Below are 6,148 nucleotides of genomic sequence, written 5' to 3' on the forward strand. Positions count from 1 at the left end.
GGTAATGGTAGAGGTTTATGAAGGAGAGGGGGCCTCCTTGAATGGTGGAAGGATGAGCTTATCTTCAAGGGAAGTAGTTTCAAAGGTCGAACATACATGCCATAGAATGGAGGCGATACTCACACGACCAACAACCAAGCCTGTAGTTATCTGGAAGGCTGGCTGTTGGAACAAATTCGCCCAAACTGGATCAGCGCGGGTGCATAACTGGACTGGCGCGCTGACATCGCAAATCAATAACAGTCAAGCCTTTGTCAGCGCGGGTTAATACAAATAGAGGCTGCGCTGGCCATGAAATTCGACCAGCGCGGAAAAGTCATGTGCTTCCGCGCTGGCAGCGCATGAGATCTGTTATGAAGCGCCAGTCAGTGCGGATATTTTAAAAACAGTCGCGCTGATAAGGAAAACTTTGGAAAAGTGGGTTTTTTGGCCAGTTCAGAGGGCATGAACTTGATTATGGTGTACTCCTGACACGGTAGGGTGACTGACAGGGAGACAGTGACAAATTACTGTGTAACAATCTCTGCTGTTCCTTTCGTAATTCCCTAATTTCCAGCATTTTATTAGAAGGAACAACAGGCTATCTGCTGCGTTTTGGGTCGTGACTAGTCCTTGGACCTTTCTCCTGGGGTGCTTCTTCGTTGTTCTGTTTTGGCTGTTCTGGGGTAGGAACCTTAACTGGTTCCATCACTTCCTGGGCAACTTCTTTTTCTACTCCTACTTCCTCCAGAATTTCCTCTGGTGTCTTGGGAACGGATTGTTCCCGTTCAGTGTCTCTTATCTCCTCTTCATCATGAACAGGTAGATTTCCTTCTTCTGCCTCCTCTATATGTGGTTTTTCAGATGCAGTTTCCTCTTGGGGTTTGTCGTGGAGGTCTGTTGGACTGGAAGGTTGGACATACTCACCCATATTGCCCAAAACTGCGGCCAATTCATCTTCTCCCACTGGGTCTTGTGGTGGGCTACCTTCCTGCTATCCCATTTCCTCCTCCTACTTGGATTATTCAGCTTCTGCTTCAGAATGCTCAGCTTCTGTTTCAGAATGCTCAGCTTCTTCCTCATTTTCCTCTTCAGCTTGCTCGGCCTCCTGGGCCTCTCCTTTCTTTTCTCCTTCAGCTTGCTCTACTTCTACTTCTGGCCATGAGGATTGCTCATCCTCAATTTCCACTGGCTGGCTGGTGCTTTCCTGGAGCTTTTCCAGCCTTCCTCGTATCCAAGCTAACTGGACTGATTTTCTGCGTTTATCTGGCTGTTCGGGTGTACCAGTGGCAGGCTTACGCTTTGTCGATTCCTGGCGTGTTTCTGGACGTTCAGATGTACAAGCAACATGCTTTTTTTTACGAATTCTCTATGTTTTTTCTGGACGTTATGGTGTGCTGGTAGTATGTTTACGTTTTGGGGATGGTGTTGTCACCCTTCCCTCAATTATTGCAATTAGCTCTTCCCAGCTGCTTTGCTGCTGGGTGAGGCTATGACTAACAATTAATCAAATTAATCTGTGGTGATTGACAACTGACTGTACATGCTGTGCCTTTTTTAAGCTTCATGCAACGTCATGAAGTAATGAATTCAAAAGTGCAAGCAGATTTATAGAGCATTTTTGCTTTAGAACAGCTAAGAGTTTAAGATGTTGTGGTCTTACCACGTCTTTTCTTCCCTCGCAGGTGATGTAGCTTTGCACGGTTCTTGCTAATTCTGCCCAGGGCTCTCCTAGCGTTGCTGGCAGAACTCCCTTCCCTTTAATCATCAAGCTCTGGCCTTCTTCCTGGAAGATTTCCATGATCTTCTGTAATCTTTCCTTCTTTAGTGTCCATATAGGTCTGGTGGCTGGTAGTCCCGAGACTTCTGCGATTATATCGTTGGTGACCGCTATCTGATTCCCCCTTACTATGGAGTAATCCTCTTGCAGATTCTGTAGGAATTCAATCGCCACTGTTTCATTAGACTCCTGCAAGCAGCTGAGATAAGTCAGCCACCCTGCTCTTTCCAGGATCTCCCGGGCAGTAGCGGAGACTGTCAACTCATGAGGTTCCCTTCGAATTGCCCTTCCTCCCATGGTTTCACTGTTGATTCTCAATGGAACAGCAACTGCTTGTGCTGTTTGAAACACAAAGAGGGTAATAATCGCAAGATTTTGAAAAAACACAGAGTATGCAACAGAAATGGCTTATGAACAACAACTTGTGTAAAAAAAATAGAAATATTATGCCGTTAAGCCGTGCCATACCCTAATACACTATCTTTCTCGAATAGTGAGCTGACACATAATCTGGGGAATAATGAGGTTAACCTCCTCCTCCACAATGTGATAGGCTGTCCCAGCCGTCAAAGAAAGGAGCAACACCTGATCTGCAACAGAGTCATAAAGGAACAACGTATGAAAATATGCCATGTTTAGAAAAACAACGAATTACCGAAATCGAGGCATAAAGTTGGATCGCGTATTACGTAAGAGGCTACTGTGATATGATGCGAGGCTGGGGGATAGAACCTCTGTCGTACTTGCCAAATCTCAAGTGGTCATTGTCACCTCCTTTGCCATGATTGGTGGTAATAAATGTTCATGCAATATATGAGTCGGGAGATAATGTATGATTAGTTCCTAGGATATAAGAAACAAAAGAGTATTAGTATCTTACCTATTGGTGTAACCAATGTGACTTCAATACCATTAACAGTTCTCTACTGCCGACAGGTGTCCATAACCTTGGCAGAGTTGTTTATTTCGCCCTTGGAACCATGATCCTTTGTGTGCATATTAAGGAATGTAATGTCAAAGTGTAGGCCATTATGCTGGCTTGGTAACCAGTTAGCCATAATGCCATTCACGAGGAAGGAGCGAAAAGTGGGCAGGCCGGCTCGTGATGAGACCTCTTGTTCCAAGGTTTATTTATTTGATATACCTTTTGGACCATATCCCTGGTGTGGTGGCCATAATGGGAATGCCACTTCACTTCCATCCTCATGATCATGGTAGGTTGGACCTTGATGAGACCCCCTATCCTGCATTTGACAATTTACAATCCATCATTTTACTTTTTCTTTTTCATAAAGCACTTTTCCTTATTTATACACAAAGGGTGGTTCAACACTCCTTGAGAGTGGGAATGGTGGAAGAAGTCTTATCATCTCAATAGGAAGATATAAACCCTTTGCTCTTATTCCTAAGTAATAATCAAAGAGGATTAAAGGGAATGTCATGATAAAGATAACCAATCAAAGAAAAATTAGTAAGACAATGACAACAAAAGATGATGAATAAGTTTGTCCTTCCTTTTTTCCTCTTACCAATATAGAGCTTTATAAAGATAGCGATTTATAATTTGCGGATTTCAGTATGTTTTGATTTTGTGTTCATTTCATAAGTGCATATCTATCTCTTAAAAACTTTGAGAGAACAGGAGCAAGAAGAATCCTCAATTTAGATCAACAAAAGGGATAAGTTGTTTCAAAAGGAGAGAAAAAGTATGCTAGAAGTGTTCCTTTTGGAAAGAGGAACAACAAAGGAGCATAGATCCCAAAAGTGCAAATGTCGTTCCCTTTGAAAAAGGAACATCAGAACACACCAATGTCGTTCCTTTGAAAAAGGAACAACAGAAATTAAAAAAAATGCTATTTCCTTAGAAAAAGATAGCAAAACACTCGAAATGACGTTCCTTTTGAAAAAGGAACAACAGCCATGAAAAATGTTGTTCCTTTGAAAAAGGAATAGAAAAAGACGCAAAAATGTCGTTCCTTTTGAAAAAGGAACAACATAAATAAAAAATATGCTGCGCCTTTGGAAAAGGGACAGAAAACACTCCGCAGTGCCATTCCTTTTGAAAAAGGAACAACAAAAATAAAAATGTTGTTCCTTTTAGAAAAGGAACAACAGAACAAGCAAATGCCGTTCCTTTGAAAAAGGAACAACAGAAAATCAAGAATGTTGTTCCTTTTGAAAAGGAACAACAAAAAATCAAGAATGTTGTTCCTTTTGAAAAGGAACAACAGAAAATCAAGAATGTTGTTCCTTTTGAAAAGGAACGACAGAAAATCAAGAATGTTGTTCCTTTTGAAAAGGAACAGTAGAAAATCAAGAATGTTGTTCCTTTTGAAAAGGAACAACAGAAAATCAAGAATGTTGTTCCTTTTGAAAAGAAACATCAAAAAATAAAGAATGTTGTTCCTTTTCAAAAGGAACAACAGAAAAATCTGTGACGCAATGGTTTTCGTTAGGATTTATTCTATTACCTTATTGCTGCTTTCTACTTGTCCATTCGCCTGTGGGTGGTATGGAGTAGTGATTTTATGCTGGACGTGATAATTGTTGAGTGTTACAACTAATCTATTCCCAGCAAATTGTGGTCCTCCGTCTGTAATTATTTCCCTTGGAAGACCATAACGTACAAATAAATGGAACAGGAACTGTATGACAGAGTCCTCTGTGGCTCTTGGCAATGCTTCTGCTTCAACCCATTTGGTGACATATTCTGTTGCCACCAGGGTATATGTTTTCTGATTTGATGATGGGTTGATGGGTCCAACGAAATCAAGAGCCCATTACTCTAATGGTTTAATGACTAACTGTGGTTTCAGAGGCATCTCGTCAACTTGACCTGGACGTCCTGCTCGCTGGCAGCTATCATAGGCTTGGACAAATTTCTTTGCATCTCTGGAAATCGTGGGCCAATAATACCCTGTCTGCAATACTTTATGTCCAGTTCTACGCTCAGCGAAGTGTCCGCCACATGGTCCATCATGACAGGCTTTTAGGATGTCAAAGATTTCATCTTCTTGAACACATCTCCTGATATGCATGTCTGCCCCTGTGTGAAACAAGTGGCCCCCAATCTAAGAGAATCGAGTACTCTTCTGAACAATCTATTTGCGCTCATTAGGGGTTAGGCGTTTTGGTAGTTTACCTACTGCAAGGTAGTTGGCAACATCAACATACCAGGGTGTTTGAACGGCAACAACAAACAGATGTTCATTGGGAAATTGATCTTCAACTGATGATGCATCGATTGGCTTTGGCATTCTTGAGAGAAAATCGGCTACAGGGTTTTCTTTGCCAGGCCGATCCTTGATTGTGATATCAAATTCCTGCAATAAAATCAACCATCTAGTTATTCTTGCATTTGTGACAGGCTTATTTGCTAAAAATTTTATAGCAGAATGATCTATATATAAGATAACAAGATAGCCTGTAATATAATGTCTAAACTTATTGACAACATGTATTACAGCTAGGAATTCTTTTTCAGTAACAGTGTAATTTAATTCAGCAGGGGATAAATTTTTGCTGGTGTAATAGATAGCATATGGTTTTTTATCTTCTTCCTGCCCAAGGACTGTGCCAATGGCTGTATCTGAGGTATCAGATGATATCTGAAATGGTAAATCTCAGTTTGGTCCTCGAAGGACTGGGGCTATGGATACGAGCTTCTTTAAATCCTTGAAAGCACGCTCACATTTTTCTGTCCAAAGAAAATCAACATTACCAGTTAGTGCATATAAAGGTGCAGCAATGTGCGAATAATGTTCTATAAATCGTCTATAATAACCAGAAAATCCAAGAAAGCTGCGTACCTCTGTTTGAGTAGTAGGAGTGGGAATAAGGAAAAGTATTTGGATTTTGGCCAGGTCTACCTGAATGTCGGCTGCTGAAACATAGTGTCCTAGGATAAGTCCTTCAGTCATCATCATGTAACATTTTTCATGGCTTAAGCAAAGCCTGGTAGCTATGCAGCGTTGTAGGACTTTCTCTAGGGTGTCTAGTGCTGGATCAAAATCATCTCCATATGGTGTAAAGTCATCCATATATACTTCAAGTCCATCATTTATTAAATCTACAAAAATGCTAAGGATAGCCCTTTGGAATGTGGCAGGAGCATTACATAGGCTAAAAGGTAGAACTCGATAAGCAAATGTTCCCCAAGGACAAGTAAAAGTAGTTTTGTCCTGGTCTTTAGGGGCAATCTAAATTTGATTGTATCCACTGAAGCCGTCCAGGAAAGAAAAGAATTTCTTTCCTGCTAAAGTATCTATTACTTGGTCTATGAACGGGAGAGGAAAGTGATATTTTTGTGTTGCTTTATTGAGTTCCCTGTAATCCACACAAATTCTCCATTTCCCATTCTTTTTTGGTACCATCACAAGCAGAGAGACC

Source organism: Pinus tabuliformis, chromosome 4_2 (assembly GCF_031772625.1).
Source record: "Pinus tabuliformis cultivar Carrire ecotype Pingquan chromosome 4_2, CPIR1, whole genome shotgun sequence".
Taxonomy (NCBI): Eukaryota; Viridiplantae; Streptophyta; class Pinopsida; order Pinales; family Pinaceae; genus Pinus; species Pinus tabuliformis.